Consider the following 19,095-nt stretch of genomic DNA (forward strand, 5'->3'; position numbering starts at 1 on the left):
TCCCATTACCCCATCTCATATCTTTACCAAAAACTGGAAGTTGTTGAGATTGGAAATTTTGTAGGTCCTTTATTCTGATTTGTTGTAGTAGTTTGAGAGTGGAAGTGCCTTTGCAGATGTTAGGGAAAACACTACCCACTCAGTGGGTAAAAAAAACAAATCTCCCTTCCACTGGACAAGATACTTCATTGAAATCAAGCATGATTCATTGCTATTTTCAGCAATAAAACACCAGTGAGGTAACTGGGCATGAAATATTACTATTTTTTGCCGTTTTTAATCATCATTTGAACCCATGTTCAAAAGGAAGGTAAGGTAGGAATGAGGGAGGAAGGGAGAGACGGAAAAATGAATCGAGGGAGACAGAAAAACTACCATTACTGTTCTTTTGAGCTGTGTTGTCTCTAAAGTTAAATACTTCAGTTTATTTCCTCTACAAATCAATCTTACGCCTCTGAAGTCTGGTGCCTTTTTGATTATTTCTTTAGAACCCAAACTCAAAGATAAGCACTTTTGGAGAAAACAGCTAAACAAATCCATCACTTGCATTATGTCTCTTCAGCATATATAACAACTCTTTCAGGCAGAAAATTCAGTCCACAGAGATCACCCTGCTGTGTTGCAGATGTTGCAAATGTCATTTCTACTGGATATTTCCCTCTATGAGATATTTTGCTTTTCCAGAGAGGAAAATGGTTTCCCAAATACCTTCTTTGGCCTAAGCAGTCTACAGGCATTTTAAATCAAAGGCACTGTGCTGAAGGGGGCAATAGTGGCTCCCGCTTGTTAAGGGAAAAGGAAGATTCATAAGCAGTTCTAACAAATGCAAGGTCCAACTAGAAGCCTTGGGATAGAATGACTTTTGCTTGGTGTTGTGTCAGCCAAAGGCTGCGCTGCTTCAGTGAGCTCTATTTTTAGAATCATAGAGCTGATGCTACAAATCATCATGAGGTTGTCTTACTAACTGTACCAAAATTTCCATTCCTTATATCACTTAGGAGCTAGTCATCGCAGTTAAAACTTAGCAAGAAGGCTCGTTCGGCAAAGGGCAACATAACTATCATTACTACTAATGAAATGATTTTGCAACCAAAACAACAGATTGAATAATATCAGGAAACCTAGTGATTTTTTAAAGTTGTTTTTGTTTTGTTTTTTGAATCATAATTAGGACACAAACCAGAGTTTAGTTCCCGGATCCCTGACGTAGTAATAAAATTTTAGGAGTCCCCTGTTTAACATTCCTGGGCTTCAGTGTCTTCATGCTAAAATGGGAATTTTATAACATTTCAAGAGGTTACTGCAAGATGTAAAGGAAGAGGCAACGTATGCAATGCATTTGCAGAATATCTGACATATATAAAGAAATCAAAAACACTTCCTTCTTTGTTGAGAAATCATGGCTCATATTCAAAAAGAATCTCTTACTGGACAGGAGATGACTGAAGTCATTGATCATTTTTAATGGTGCTGCTTAATTTGTCTCTAGCGTTTTCCTTCATTTCCCCATTGTGTGCTTCTGGTAGATTAAAATAAAATGATGCTTGGGCTACTGCTCTTATTGTGACATTTTGATACAGTTCTGACCAAGTATTTGAAGTAATACAAAGACCATGAAATATAATGTGCTAGTTTATCGATTTCAAGAAAGTTTCATTTTTTAAAATTAACCACTATGAAACACTAGACTAAAGTTAGGAAGCCAGTCTGATTCACTGTGTGTAGTGTTTTAGAATTTGTGCAAATCATTTTACAAATCCTTTCCTCATTTGAGTTTCATAAAAACATTATAAGGGTATGCAGGGATTTTTTCCCCCTAAAGTTAGTAAACTAAGGATCCAAGTGATGAATTCACTTGCATAGGAACAAACACTAAGTTATAAGATTAGTAATTCAAGTCTCCTAAATTGGAAAAAAAAAAAAAAAATGGATGCTCTTTTGTAGCACACAAGCTGTCTTCCCATTTAGCTGGGTTATCTTGGGCAGATCACATAACTTTTCTGTATCTCAACGAGGACAATTATGCTTGGCTAAATACTTTACTAAAGTATTAACAGGATCAATGAAGACAATATATATGAAATAATTTGAAAAGTTTAAAATTATAATTATCATTATTATTCTGGAAAGAACTGATGACATAGATCCTCCCAGACAGTTTTTCCCCTACAATTGTATGGGTCACCTGGTCACGTCTTCTGATCAGAAAGGTTTGGATTTATTCCCATAACAAGGATCTCCACTGGGACAAATCTCCACCGGGACAACTAGGATGGACGGGCTCCTCTCTAGAAGGTCTGTCATCCGCAAGGCCAGCAGTGTAGTTAATATGGTGGAGGAAAAGTTCCCTGGAGCAAGCAAGTCCAAGCCCCAATGATGCAGGATTTTTCTCAGCCTCTTCACCAGACTCACAGCAGGGTTGCTCAGTCTACTCAGCCCACTGTGCTCAGCCCCTTGCGGGAGGAAGCACATGAGTGAGTGTGAGATCTGACCAGCCACTCTGGGTACCGACATCCAAGCAAGCTTCGTGAAGGGCCCACGGCCAGACCAGGCGTGTCACCTTGAGGGGAATGCATTGGTGCCCAGGTGAGGGTGCCGTGACCCTGAAGCCCCAGAGGGAGTGTTATAGTCCTCCTTTAGTTCTGCCATCCACAAATGACAGTGCATTAGCAGCTCAGTTGGCCCCTTGCCTCATTGTGTGGGGTGACTGCCCTCCACTGGCAAAGGCAAAGGGCCAGTGTGACAGATTTTCTGGGTACCCACACTTGGTGGGTCACAAGCTCTTGTTCAGAGTCCAAAAAGAGTGAGGTCACATGGACGATTTAAGGATGGTGAAGGCAGAGAATGTTACTGAGTGATGAAAACATCTCTCAGCCGAGAGGAAAGCTGGAGAGGGGATAGGAAGGGCAGGTCATCTTTCCCAAAGTCGGGTTGTCTCTTCCCTGAAGTCAGGTCATCTCCTCCTCTACTGACTGAGTCTGGGGTCTTTATCGGAACAGGATGGGGAGTGCGTGCTGATTGGTTTGTGAGTATACAAAAACGTTTAAAGCGAAGACACCACTCAATCATGGGCATAATAGTGTAGAAAACCAATTAGGAAAGGGTAGGTATATGTAAAATAGGTGAAGGGTGGGGATTAATCAGAGAAAAGCAGGCCAAACAGGAAGACAAGTTCTCATCCACTCCGAGGATTTAACTTGTAGTTTGGCTTTCAGGCTTTAAACTGTCTTCATTTTGGAGGTGGGGTTTCAACAGGTACCTGTCCCATCTGCCTAGGAATTTGGCTGCCTCTTGTCACTCTCATCAAGTCACAAGCACTTCCCAAGCTTCTGCTTGTATTACATTAACTTTACCAAATTGGCTAAAGTTAGTCACATGGCCAAGTTCAGAACCAAGTAGAAGAGGAGACTACACTAAGCGATTGGGATACCCAGTTAGATATAAGGTTTTTGACTTTGCTTGTGATTATTTTCCATACAAAATTTTGTTTAATACAGCATAATTTATCAGTCTTTTTATTTATTGCATATGGAGCTTGATTCCAAAGTTTCAGTCTCTCCTCATAACCATTAAAAAATAATTCATCCTTTTCATTTCTATTGTTCATATGTCTTGCTTTCTTGTTCTTTCTTTCTCTCTTTCTTTCTTTCTTTCTTTCTTTCTTTCTTTCTTTCTTTTTCTTTCTTTTTTCTTTTCTTTCTTTCCCTTCCTTTCTTTCTTTCTTTCTTTTTTTTCTTTTCTTTCTTTCCCTTCCTTCCTTCCTTCTCTTTCTTCTTTTTATCTCCATTTAATTTGAAGTCTGTTGTGATGTATGTTGAGATCTAGAACCACTTTTATTTTCCCAAATGTCAGTTAAATTTTTCCAATATAATTTATTTTTAAAAAACTATATTTTCCCCAGAGCTTTCAGGTATGAATATCATCATATACTTAATTTCAGATGTAACTGAATCTATTTCTCAACTTTCAATTATCTTCTAATAATTTGTCCACGAACTCCTAAGTCAATATATTAGATTTGTGCAAAAGTAATTGTGGCTTTTGCCATTCAAGGTTTTGCACATAGAAATTTGCATTTCTGTACCAACCTAATATTAATGAGCCAATATTTTAATGATAAAGGCCTTATAATATATTGAATATCTCTCAGGACTAGATATTAAAGACCCTTACTGCTGTTCGTTCACATGTTTTCTATCACTGCAATCTTGTTCTCATGATTTTCTTAACTGTTCTTCCATGCTAATTTGTCCATGTATACTTTAGAATCAATATGAATAGCTCCAGAAAATAAGTTGTTACTATTTGACACTTTTATGATGTTGACACATTGTATTCAAGAACAAAGAAAGACGTCTTTCCATTAGTTCAAATCTACTCTTGTGTCTTTCAGATGTGTTTTAAGGATTTCTTCATATAGATTTTGCAAATCCCTTAAGGGTCTCTCTAATTTACATTTTTATTGCTATGGTAAACTATGATTTCTATCATATTAGTCAACTAATTTTTGTATGTTAATTTCATATTACATTAGCTTAATAGACTCTTCCATTATTTTTGTTAGGTTTAATGCATATTATGTTAGGTTTTTCAGGTATAGTATCATATCATCTGCAAAAAGAGGTAGTTTTCTTGTTTTAATAAAAAAGATAGTTTTCTTTTTTTGCAGTAAGAATATTCTGCCCCCCACCCATAAAATATTCACATCCTAATTTCCACAGTCTATATATGTTATCTTACATGGGAAAAGGAATTTCGCAGTTGTGATTAAGTTAGTGATCTTGAGATGGGAAGATTACCCTGGATTATATTGGTGAATCTAGTGTAATCACAAGGGTTCTTAAAGGAGCCAAAGGCAACAGGGTCAGAGTCAGAGAGGAAATGTAACAACAGAAACAGAGGTGAGGTGATACACTTTGAAGATTAAAGAAAGGACCGCAAACCAAAGAATATTGGCAGCTTTTAGAAACTAAAAATGACAGGGAAATGAATACTGCTTTCGAACCTCCAACAACTTGATTTTAGCCTACTGTGACCTGTCAGATTTCTGATATTGAAACATGAGTTAATAAATAGGTGTTGTTTTAAGCCACAGAATTTGTAGTAATTTGTTACAGCAGCAATAAGAAACAAATTCCCTTTTTCTTTTCCAATTCCTATGTATCTAACTCCTTTCATTTGTATAATCACATTGGATAATACCTCTAATAAACTGTTATGAAGATACTGGAACTCTTACCTCGTTCCTGAACTACTTAGGGGAGATGCCTCTTTTCTATATGTCACTCATGGAGTAAGCAATATAAGATTTTATATGTATATTTTTATAATTATTATTTATTATTAGGGTCATTATATTTTTAGAATCAAAGTGTCTAATTCCAGAAAGAAAATGTATCTACTGACGCCCTTATGATGTTGAATTATCTCAACACAAGGTAAGTGCTTGCCCTACAGGAACAGCCTATATTGAATAATGCCTGACTGACCTAGTCTGTCTCCCTTGGGGAGTTTGAATTCAAAATGCCAAGAAAGTCTACACACAACAAAAGAGACAAAGAGTAAAGAAATTCATACAATAGATGTTAAAAGCACAGGCCATGAAGTGTTAGGTGCTGTACACAAGGGGAAGTCATGAATAGACTGAGATTGTACAAGGAGTAAAGATGTCCTCTGCTCATGTCTTCATAACATGCATTGATGTACCTTGAAAATGTAATAATTCATTATCCTAAGTGTTCTGATCCTTTCTGGATCTGCTACCTGGAATTTGAACAGTGGATAATTATTATGCCAACAAATGAATGTGTCATATAAAATAGCATTCACATAACTAAAATTTATTAATTTTTTTTTTTTAATTACACAAGGAAGAATAAGGTTGAAGGGATCTCCAGCTGAGGTATTTCTAAGCATGGAGATCTCTAAATGTATCTGCTATCTTCTCAATACCCGAAAGAGACAAATATGGTCTTCAACCATAGAGGAAGAGTCTACATTGCTCTAGATTTAAGCAAAATGTTGCATAATTTGCATCTCAAAACAGATGGTAGAAGGACTGTTGGTGGATGATTGAACATGAGTCCCATTTTGAAGCAAAATGGCAGAATACCAGTGGTTAATGATTCATCCAAAATCTGGGAATGCTGTATTTTCCTTTCCTTCTCTTTCCTCAATCTGCTTCTTTGATTTATGCATTTGCTGCATTTCTCACACTCTCACATATCGCTTCTAAATAGTTCAAAGTGGCATAAACTAAGACATATTCACATATTCTTAATGTTTTTGTTGTTACATAGAGTATAAAGTAAAAATAAGTACATGTTTAAAAACATCTACAATTCTGGTAGGTTTTTTGTTTGTTTGTTTTTGTTTTTGTTTTTGTTTTTGTTTTTGTTTTTGAGGTGGGGTCTCACTCTGTTGCCTAGGCTTGAGTGCAGTGGTGCGATCTCGGCTCAGTGTAGCCTCTGCCTCCAAGTTCAAGGAATTCTCCCATCTCAGCCTCCTGAGTAGCTGGGATTACAGGCTCACCACCACGCCCAGCTAATTTTTGTATTTTTAGTAGAGACGGGGTTTCACCATGTTGGCCAGGCTAGTCCCAAACTCCTGACCTCAAGTGATCCACCCTCCTTGGCCTCCCAAAGTGCTGGGATTACAGGCATGAGCCACTGCACCTGGCCTAATTCTGGCAGTTTTTGAGATTGTGTTTAGAAGGAGTGAGGGTGAGCAGTGGTTATACAGGAATGGGATCCCAATCCATACCCCAAAAGAGGGTTCTTGGATCTCGCCCAAGAAAGAAATCAGGGCGAGTCCTGATAAAGCAAGTTTATTAATATAGTAAAGGAATAAAATAATGGCTACTCTATAGACAGAGCAGCCCCGAGGGCTACTGGTTACCCATTTTTATGGTTATTGCCTGATGATCTGCTAAACAAGGGGTGGATTATTCATGCCTCCGCTTTTTAGACCATATAGGGTAACTTCCTGACGTTGCAATGGCAGTTTTAAACTATCATGGCACTGGTGGGAGTGTAGCAGTGAGGGCGATCAGGGGTCACTCTCATCACCATTTTGGTTTTGGTGGGTTTTGGCTGGCTCCTTTACTGCAACCGGTTTTAGCAGCAAGGTCTTTATGATCTGTATTTTGTGCTGAGCTCCTAACTCATCCTGTGACTTAGAATGCCTACGCTGTCTGGGAACAACTCCACCTATTCAGGGTGGAGTACACATACCTCTGACAGTGGGAAGGCACCTACCATTATCCTCAGGTAGCACCCACCTTAAAATGTCTCTATTAAGCTGATTCTCTATGTTGTATTAGGAGTGCTATACTGGAAATGTCACTTAATATCCCTTCATGGTAGTTTTCTTATCTGGGCAATATTAGTGTTGTTAATTAGGTTAAATTATGTCATGTTTTCTAAACCGAATATTTACAGAATTATAATAATATTAATTTATGTGTATATATACATTTATATATACTAACGCATTATTTAAAACTTTTATAATGCATATATAACCATTTATATCATGTATATTATTTAAATACATATAGTATTATTTAAACACATAGAATATAATATGTCAGGCACTTTTGAAATGTCTTAAAATATAACTCATTTATTATGAATTGATTTAGTATTTTTCCAAATGTAAGAGTCATTGAAAAATGTCACTAAACACATTGAGTGTCATTTTACACATCTTTAACCTTCCAAGAGAGCATCCTGTGTGCTGTATTGGGTGTGCTGGTCATTGAAGGAGGCAATGGTAATGGTATACAACATCTTTCATGCAGTTTCCTCACAGAGCCTTCCCCCAAAACCTGAGGCAGGCTAAGAGATTAGGATCAAACATATTATTACAAAACTAATTATTCTGAAAGGCAGTCAGCAGCTTTCATTTAGACTTGCATTAATTCTGCTTATCTAGTTATGCATGCCAAGTTTAAAATTTTCTTTAAGTTTTTCCTTTAGCTCCTAAAGCGGAAAATTTAGGAAAGTATGATTTATTTTATTTTTTACAACTCAAAAATATATACATACACCTATCTAAGATTCAACATAACAATTTATCTCAAATTAAGCTTAGGCAGTTTGATTCCCAAAGAAATCTTAGGGGAAAGGAAACAATCACACGGAAATGAAGATCACAGATGGTCAGAAAATAGAAATGAGTATTTGTTCAACACATTCCTTTTTGTAGCCTTAAATCGTTAAGAGGCTAATATCACTCTGAATTACCGAGTTTGTCTTACATTAATCATTATGAAGAAAGAGGAGAAGGAAAAGAAAAATCTCTTTTAGTAGCAAAAAATGTATATATAGATCCCAGAGAGCTTAAATTACCGTGGAGTTGGAAGGAGACAGAGCTGGTGAGAAGTCCCAAGTCATACCTAAGAACAGAGTTTCTGAAGAGGAAACTCCATCTCAGGGTGTATAACTCCAGGGAAGGTTCTTGCAGCTTCAAAAGATTTACATGTATGGGAGCTAAATGCAGTGCCTCAAGAGGAGGCAGTCTGATAATTCTATGTAGCAAAGAGAAAGTTAAGCGCTCAAGAAAAGTTACTAAAACTAGAGGATGCTGAGCTGCTATTAGGCATCTTATAAGCAAAGAACAGTAAGACCGATAGGGAGCTCCAAAGTGAAGGAAGTCAAGAACTAGGACCTCTTTGTCAAGTTTGGTCAATAATCCTTCCTGCATAATCAAACTATAACTTAGGATGTGGAAATTATCCCAGGAAACCCTGAATTATCATCATCGCTCTTGACATTAGAAACTGTTGCCTTTCTATTTTGAAATAGATTTTTTTTTCTTGCTTGTTTAGAGAAGTTTTAGCCTTATAGCATGCATTCAACAAAAGAAGAAGGGTCTGGATTATGTGAGTTATTCGGAATGATTTTTAATAATTTATTGTTTTTCAGTACTTTACTGAAATATGAGGGTAAGTGTCCAAGAACCTTGATAAAAGATGAGGTTTTTCACAGTGTTTTATTAAAAGACTACAACAAATAGAAAAGTGCTGCCCTGTTGTAGAAATGATTGTCTGAAGGTTTTCCAAAATAAGGAACCCCCCAAAAATATGTGCACTCGACTGAATTAATGTGAATCAAATGGCAAAAAAAAAAAGACAAGAAGAGGAAGAAAGGCTGAATAAGCACACAGTTTAATGTCCAGATGGCAGATCAATTTCCTAAGACCTTAAGGATTAAAAAAAAGGAAATACCTTTATTTATCTTATTCTATGTGCCAGACACTGTATTAGGCATTTTAATATACTACAATTTAATAATTTATAAACAAGTATTTCTTTTGAATGTCTTATATTTGCTTTTTAGAATAGGATTTATTTTTTAGAACAGGTTTAGATTTAAAGAAAACGTCAGATAGTACAGTTTCCATATACCCTGCACCCAGTCCAATGGGCTTATACTGAAAAACAGCAGTTTCCCCTCTCAACTTCTCTTTAAATCCCTCTCTGCAGAAGCAGCAAATATGTAACAATCTTAACTATTTTTTATACTACCTTATGTTTTCAAATTCATGCCTATATATTGTATTTTAATTTTCTATTTTTTAATATTATTTTTTGTCTATCTAGAATGGAATATATGGATTTTTCTATATTATCATGCTTAGCTCTGATACACTTTCCCTGGCAACATTCACCAAATACACACATTTGTAAAAACTCAACATTCAGTTTTACTTTTATTATTGTAACTCTATAATGTTCACAGGTGAACCACGTGCTAGACAATGATTCCATTTAATTCTTTAAAAGCTTTTTCGGTGAGGTTAAGAAATAACTGCTTTTGTTTTGCCTTTTAGAGGGAAAATAGAGATATTTTCAGATATATATGTAGTATATTTTACACTATGGTATATATAGTGTACATATATAAACTTTAAAAATAAGCTATGGCTTTATAAATATTAGAATGATTTAAAGTCAAGAGCTATTATGAAAGAGAAACAGGAAACTTTATAAATCACTACATATATGGACAAAAGAGTTGCATTAAACAATGTAAAGCAAAAACAGAATAAATTTGATATAGAAATACATAAATCCACAATTATAGTTGAAAACTGTTAGTCAGCAATTTCATAAGCAGACAAAATAATCAGTAAGTTTATAGAAGATTTAAACAATGGAACAAATTCATTTGACCCAATTTTCGTGTACTGACACTACATAAACAACTACAGATCCCATGATCCATCCCACAGCACATGAAACAATATTAAATATATTGTGGCAGCCATGGAGGGATACCACTCAGATCTCTTTTCAAGGAAGAATTTGCCATTTTGCTGCAACAAGGGCAGTTAACTAATCGTCCCCAGCTATCAGTCCGTTCAGGATCAGTCTCAGCCTTCTAGCTGAAGCCAGGCTATTCCCAGGCAGTCCCCAGTTAATGATTGATCATAGCTGGGCATAGGACCTGGCTGTGTTTGCCCATGAAACTTCTCTAATAGCCGATCTTTGTTCTGAAACTCTACTTGGGTGTGTTGGAGATTCGCCAGATCTTCATTGTAATCTGAAGCTCTTTCTCCACAATCCTGCTTTCTTCCTCCTTTCCTACTACAGAGGTTGGATCAGATCTGTGTCTTAAATGAAGACATCTACCCAATTCTACATTTTCTTCCTTTTATTATTCATGGACATTACCAGTCTGTTCTATTTTTCTTATACTTCAGACTATCTCAGCATATGCTTTATGGAGAATTCAATTATGCATCTCATACTAGTAACAAGCAACTACATAATTTTTGTAAATCCCAGTGCAAAATAAGAATGCATGTCTCCCTGTTCAAAAAGTACTAAGCATTTTAATAAAGCAAGAAAGTCAGAGCATGAAAGTAAGCATAGGGCCCTTCTAAGCATAGGGCTTGATGTGATCTGCACAGGTCGTATGCTCTGGTATCAGAGGTGGTATAAGAAAACAGATGGAAAAAAAAAAGCTGTTTTAGCATTGGATTGCTCACTGCCTACCTGGTAATAAGCAATCCATCCTATGTGGTATATGGAGCACAGACAGTCTCTGGTACAGTGTGATAGCCTGATGCTAAAACTGATGCTAATGTGAAAGAATGTTCTGGTGGAAGGAATTACCCTGAACTGTGTAATGATTCGAATAAATCAGGATTTTAAAATCATGGGGAGGCGGAGCACAATGGCACATGCCTTGTAATCCCAGAAATTTGGGAGGCCAAGGCGGGTGGATCACTTGAGCCCAGGAATTCGAGACCAGACTGGGCAATGTGGCAAAACGCTGTCTCCACAAAAAATACAAAAATTAACTGGATGTGGCCATGCATGCCTGTGATCACAGTTACTTGGGAGGTTGAGGTGTGAGGATCACCTGAACCTAGGAGGTTGATGCTGCAGTGAGCAGTGATCTCGCCACTGCACTCCAGCCTGGGTGACAGAGTGAGACTCTGTCTCAAAAAAAAATTAGTAATAACATAAAATAAAATAGAAGTAAGGGTATGGGGGTCAATGTATATAAGATAATAGAATCGATTATTATTAAATGACATTGATGTCCTACATAGGGATAATGAAAAGCAAAGTGAAGTTAGTAAAAAATTAAAAGCAAAGTTTGATGAGCAGAGGGTCATTTTGGTAGCATATAAGAGGCTTTATCTCCTATAGTCAGAGAAATAAAAATGTGAAGACCAAACCTAGCATTTAATAGAAGTATCAAGTTACACAAAGGCAAGTCAGGGCTCTCATTGGGAAAACCTGAACTCTGAAACATCTGATGAATATATCTGAACATGTGATGCCCATTTAGTAGTAGGCCCCTCTCTATTAAATTTAGCACTCAACATACAGGACACCAAGTAGCTATGCATTCTGAATTGCTTCCCTTGAGTTGGTTTCTGTTGAACTCATCAAATCTGAAAGTTGTGCAGGTCAAGAAGTGATCCATATAAAATGCAAATGGTACATATGAGATAAAGTCTAAGCACAAAAGCTGCATAAATTGGTAGCCCAAACCTCAATGTTACCCGCTACATTTCACTACTGCCCTCTCTCAGGTTACACCTATGGCCATATGGAGGAGTCCTAAATGACCAGCTGAAGGAGAAACAAAAAACCCAAGCATGGCTTATAATGGGCCTGCTCAGTGTGCAGGCGCCAGCCAAAAACGGGCAGCGGCTACCTTGCAGCCACACGCCAGGGTGAACTTGCAAGACTTTAACAAATGGTACATCTGGTCGGGTACATTGTGTAGAAGGAAAAATGATCTGAGATGAGCTGAAATTATTTTTATTTTTATGTGATAGAGGACAGGAACCACATTTTAATCATTTTCATATCCCTACTACCAAAGAAGGGCTCCACAAATGTTTGTATTTGAATAGACTGCCTATTTATGATTATCTTCATTGAATAGAAATATATTTGCCATTTTAACAGAGAGTAATGTAATGATGCCTTCTTACTTCCTACCTCCAAGTTTTTATAATCTTGGTAATAAAGGCAAAGTTTTTATAATCTTGGTAATAAAGGCAAAGGCAGAAGATGACTTGCCTGAAGGGAAATGTAGTTGTAACAGCATTTCACTTAGGTTTGAGTGAGTATGTCTGTCCTAAGAGTTTTTGTGAACTACAAACTTCTTTAGAAGAGACTTCCAATATAGAATTTTTTTCTTAGCCCTCCAAAAAAACAGAAAAATGAAACATAAATAAAATGCTCTATCCATGAGGGGCTGAAATTAGAATGTAGATCCTCTGACTCAAGGTTGGAGGTTAAACTACCCCCACTGGGCTTGGGAGAAATCCAAGTGCAGTAACAGAAAATAGCTCTTGCCAACTTCTCAGTACCTTTGACTGCTGGGTGCAAAGAACTCAGCTCATCATTATGCTTTCCAGAGGGGGAGCTGGAGTTGGAGAGTACAGTCTCCACTTTCCCATTGCTAATTTATATTCCTATGGAGCAAAGGAATGACAGTGACCTATAAGGTCCTTGGTGGTGTGAGGCTATGGCCAGAAGTTCAGTGAGAAAAAGAACACTGCATTAGTTTGAATCTACATGGAAGGGATGAAAAATGTAAGAAAGTCAAACACTCTGAGTCTTACACCACAGCATGCATTTAAAATAAGGTAGTAATGAATGGGTATTTTTTGAAAGTTTAAAATAGTTTTGAACATATCAATTTATTTGATACAATCTTCAAGACATTTATCTGTGGCAAGTATTGCCATTTCTAATTCTATAAATGGACTCAGAGGAGCTAATAACTTTCTCAACATCATCCAGTAATTGAGTAGTGAAGAAAGCAAGAATAGTAGTTTCCATCAACATCTTAAATTTACGTATTTTCTTTCCTTTATTTTTGGCAATGGGTAAATGTAAACAGGGGAGTACTGGCAGTAATTGTGGTTTTAGAACAATGTGGGTAACTTCATGCACAAGACAAGATGGATGTCACCATTAAAAATAAATACAGTAGAAAATACAATCGTTCCTTTGGGCCATTTATACTTAAATTAAGATTACAGAAAATTGAGAGTCATGCATATGAGCCCAGACACTAGATCATTCCAATGTGTACATGTTGGGGAACATCTACATTACTAATTGCTCTACTGGCTTCCAAGTAGAGAAATTTTATCCAAAAGTTGCTTAGTAATTACTTCATCTTTGAGAATTGGCATTCCTTGATTGTCTGATGTGCTTTGTTAATAATGAAAATACTTCAAAGAAGAGAAAAATTGTGAAAGGATGTGAAAGCGTGTGAAAGCAAAGATTTGTTGCAGATATACCAAACCCAATAATTCCTACACAGGCATTGAAAGTATGCCACCAAGCAGGAGACGATCCAAACCGCCAGCAAAACAACCAAAATAATACATATAGGTCGATCTTCAATAAATACTTACTTATGGAATGAACGAATATTTATATCACAGAGGCATCTTATCCTAAACTAAGATTTTAGGATTAAATACTCTAATAATATCTGTTGTTTTTGTAGGGCAAAATTGGTTGGATGTATCTGTGCCATACATGCCTTTAATTATTGAAGGATTTAACCATTTCTGTCTTCTATTTTCAAACTTTGTAAATGTCTACTCATCCTGATCTTTGTTGCACATTTATTTTTCTAATAGATAGTTTTTTCTCTTAAAAATGATAATAATAGATACTGTTTTCTAAGCACTGGGTATTATGCTGAATAATTTTAGACAATTTCTTATTTAATTATCCTAATCCAGCAAGTTATTATTCTCATTTTACAAACAAGGAAATTGAATCTCAAAGAAGGTTAAGTAACTTGCTCCATGAGATGGAGTAGTAAGCAACAGACCTAGCATTTCAATCTAGAATTAAAGTTTTGAGGGTGAGACAGTATGTTTTGTCTATCTTCCGTATCAGTGTGTGCATTAGAATCACCTGAAAAACCTAACAGACTTTCCCACTTTATACCCTCTGGAGATTCTGATTCAGTTGGTCTAGGAAGGACCATACAAATCTGCATTTCTAACAATTCCCTTGGTGTGATTTTTATGCAACCAGATAAAAGTAGTGCTATATATCGCTATATTACTATATCAATGTCTTCCACATCGTAAGATATATTCACATATATGAATGAATTTCAGCTATCGAGCTGGTGTTTTTTGTGTGTTTTGTAAGATTTAAAGATATTTTTGATGGTGGAACACAACACAGTGACACTCAAATAGATGACAGGCAGAACACTTCGTTATTTAAAGCTCCTAAGGAGGGATGGTTACCAGATAGACCACACAGCGGGCTGCACTGGAAGACAGGGTAGCAGCAAATTGCAGCTGTAGAGGGTGGCTACTCTACAATCGTTCCTTTGGGCCATTTATACTTAAATTAAGATTACAGAAAATTGAGAGTCATGCATATGAGCCCAGACACTAGATCATTCCAATGTGTACATGTTGGGGAACATCTACATTACTAATTGCTCTACTGGCTTCCAAGTAGAGAAATTTTATCCAAAAGTTGCTTTGGCAAGTGGGTTGGGCTTAAGTCAGATTGATTTAAACTTCCAGTGCACAATTTCTAGCTAGTTAAATCCTCACCAACATGCCTTTTGGCTCATTTGTCAGTTTTTGCTTTTGTTGCCTGTGTGTCTCAGGTCTTCTCCATAAAATCTTTGCCCAGACAGATGTCCGAAAGGATTTCCCCTATTTTTTTTTTTTCTAGCAGTTTAATAGCTTTGGGGCTTACACTTAAGCTTACACATGGGCTTACACTTAAGTCCATTTTGGGTTGATTTTTGTATATGATGAGAGATAGGGGTCTGGAGAGCCTGCCTAGTCAAATTCCCTTGTGTTTCCCTTAGATGCCACATAAGCACTTTGAGCTACCATGCTACCACAATCAAGGCAGGATTCTTGATTTTCTCTTCTAAATCCCTAAATTATATATATATATATGCAGTTTTCCTAGCACCATTTATTAAAGAGACTGTCCCTTCCCCAATGAATGTTCTCAGTGCTTTTTACCAAAGATCAGTTGGCTAGCAACACATGGATTTATTTCTGGTTCTCTATTCCATTCCATTGGTCTAGGAGTCTGTTTTCATGCCAGTTCCATGCTGTTTGGATTACTTAGCTTTTAGCATATTTTGAAGTCAAGTAATGTGATGCTTCTAGCTTTGTTCTTTTTGCTCAGGACTGCTTTGTCTATTTGAGGTCTTTGTTTCCATATGAATTTTCGTATTTTTTTCTATTTCTATGGAGAATGTAATTGTTATTTTAATAGAGATTATATTAAATGTACAGATTTTTGTTGTTAGTATGGTCATTTTCACAGTGTTAATTATTTAAGTCCATAAATATGGGATGCCTTTGCATTTTTTCCATTCTCTTCAATTTCTTTGATCAGTATTTTATAGTTTTCCTTAGAGATCTTTCACCTTCTTGATTAAATTTATCCCAACATGTTTTATTTATTTGTAGCTGTCATAAATTGAATTGCTGTCTTGATTTCTTTTTTGACTAGTTTATTGTTGGTGTATAGAAACATGACTGATTTTTGTATGTTGATTTTGTATTCCACAACTTTACTGAACTTGTTTATAGGTTCGAAAAGGTTTTTTGGGAGGAGCTTTTAGGGTTTTCCATATATAAGATAATGTCTACATGGGGACAATTTAACTTCCTCTTTTTCAATTTGGATGTCCTTTCTTTATTTGTTTCTAATTGCTCTGGCTGGATCTTCCAGAACTATGTGAATAAAAGCAAGGAAAGCTGGCATCCTTGTCTTGTTCTAGGTATTAGAGAAAAAGCTTCAGATCTTCCCCGATTACTATGTTAACTGAGGTCTGTCACATAAACCTTTATTATGTTGAGGTATGTTTATTACCTCAACCTAATTTGTTGTGAGTTTTTATTATGAAAGGATGTCTTCATTCTCCATGCTACATTTTGAATTTGCTATTATCTGTCCTGGAGTTAACTTCAGCACTTCACCTTGTTTTGCACATTAAAAAAAAAAAAAAAAAAATCTTGAACACACTCAGACACCCAGATGTAAGCATACAATAGCACTTATGGGAGGCATGGTGTGTGGAGCATACTTTGATAAAAATTTGGAGTTTTAATTTAAAAGTTTAAATTGTTGCAGCAATAATAACATAATCATTAGGCATAGTTGTTTCTAAACTTCTTTTACAATTTCACAATGTTGCCCAGTAACTTACTTTTTCTTTTAACTTTCTGCTCTCTGTGTCTGTGAATTTCTAGTATGAAAGAGCTTTGGTATTTCTCCCGCTTCCTGGACTTCCTTTAAGCCTCTTCTCATGGTCTCATATTCCACTCATGTAATTTATCTGCGTATTTTCCTAAGGAGAGAATGTTTCCACTGGAGCCAGCTATTAATATTAGTATTTACTTTCACTCTGTTACTGAATACATTTGCCTTCTCATGGGAAATCTTCATTTCACTGAAACATGTCATATAAGGTCTATGATTCAAATTATCCTCTTAAGTAGCTTCATTTTGTATTATTTCCATAATAATTGTAAAGTAATTACCTTGATTTCTACTTAATAGCTTCTGGGAATAAAATAGGGTGGCCAGAGGATGATGACTGCACTTTCTGCTTTCACCACTAATTTCCATGTACACTGGAGGACATTTGGCTTAAAACAGATTTCACTGAATTTCTGTTTCACAATTTATAGGTCCAGAGGTAAATAGTGACCAAAAAATCAAGCTACACAATTAGAAAATTAGTATGAAATAATTGCTAAAATAAGGAGGGGCAAAAAATTAAGGAACATACAATGTTTCATTTTGCTCAAGTGAAAAAATGTAGAATCTTTCTTAACCTTCTTCTGTTCTCAACTTCACAATTTTGACTGCCAGGACTCAGTTAGCATATTTAGCCTACTCTCTCTGTCTTCACTCCTTAGGTGATTCCATCCAGTACTATATGCTGTCCAGCCTCATTCCTCCAGTAAAGCCTGCCCAGTCAATTTCCCTTGTGTTTCCCTCAGATGCCACATAAGCACTTCAAGCTACCATGGTCAAGGCAAGATTCTTGATTTTCCCTTCTAGCTCCCCCAATTTTTTTCAAATTAATCAGTGTCCCTACCATTTACCAGATACATTTTTGATTTATTGCTTTCACTTGCATTCTTCCAACCCATTAGCAAGTGCTAATGGCTTTGCCTTCAAAATACACACTAAATTATACCATGTCTCATTGTTTCTGCCAATATTACAGGCTTCCATCATCTCTTGTATCAACTACTGCTAAAAGTACCTAATGGTTCTGCTTGCTTTTTTCATCATGCCCTCTACAGTCTGTCCCTCAGCTGTCAGAGAGGTCTTTTAAAGTATAAGTCAGATCAAGGCATTTTTCTATTCAAAATCCTCTAATATCTCCTTATCACATTTTGAAAAATGTAGTGAAGACTAAGCTCTGATTTTTTATCTTGCCCAAAATCTTATCTATGGGATCTAGGGAGGCATGCCCTACAAACCGTAAATTCTCATCAGATGGGTTTTATTTGACACTATATATCATGACTTACTTTTCAATCTGACTCTGGCATAACATTATGAGACAAGGAAAAAATATTTAACCCCAAAATATGTTTCCTTACCATACCTTGGAATTGCCCTGCAAAGTCTCTTGTGGGAAAAATCCACATCCTATCGGGAATCCCCTTTCCCCTTTGTTTTCCTTCCTTTCTTTCCAGATCCAGCAGATAATCAACTAAGAGCCAGGTGCCCTTTTAGGTCTGATAAGAACCGTTTTACAGCCTACTGTCTCTCTCTGATGTCTGCTATCTGAAAGATTCATCTGCACAATAAAACTTGGTCTCCACAATCCTATATCTTAACCTGAAAATTCCTTTCTATTGATCACAGGTGTTCAGATAAAAGTCAACCAATTGTCAACCAGAAAATGTTTAAATTTACCTATAGCTTGGAAGGCCAACCCCCACCCCCCACTTTGAGTTGTCCCTCCTTTCTGAACCAAACCAATGTATTTCTTAAGTGTATTTGATCAATGTCTTATGCCTCCCTAAAAATATACAAAACCAAGCTGTTCTCCGACCACCTTGGGAACATGTTCTCAGGACCTCCTGAGGGCTGTGTCATGGGCCATGGTCACTCATATTTGGCTCAGAATAAATCTCTCTTAAAATATTTTACAGAGCTTGACTCTTTTTGTTGACAGTAGAAATACATTGTTTTGGCTTCTACATAATCTAACCCCTTGATTACCTCTTTGACTACATCTTTCATGGTTTCATCCTTCTCATCCTCACCTACAGAATCCCTGGGATTCTTTTAAATCCTTGAATATTCCAAGTTGTTCTTCCCTAAAATGCTAAATAATTCTTACATCCATGACTTGCAATGAACTTCCCATATCATTTCTATTTCTTCCACTAAATTGCCTATACCTCATGATGGCATGGACTTTGTGTATCTTTTTACATGATAAGTCCAGTGCTGAAAAATTGCCTGGTACACATGAGATGCTGAATAAACATTTGTAAAATGATTGCATGGGTGAATGAATCTATTTCTAAAATCTGAAGTAAGTAGAGAAGATTATATACATTAAGCTATAA

The sequence above is a fragment of the Mandrillus leucophaeus genome, unplaced genomic scaffold (assembly GCF_000951045.1).
Source record: "Mandrillus leucophaeus isolate KB7577 unplaced genomic scaffold, Mleu.le_1.0 Scaffold140, whole genome shotgun sequence".
NCBI lineage: Eukaryota > Metazoa > Chordata > Mammalia > Primates > Cercopithecidae > Mandrillus > Mandrillus leucophaeus.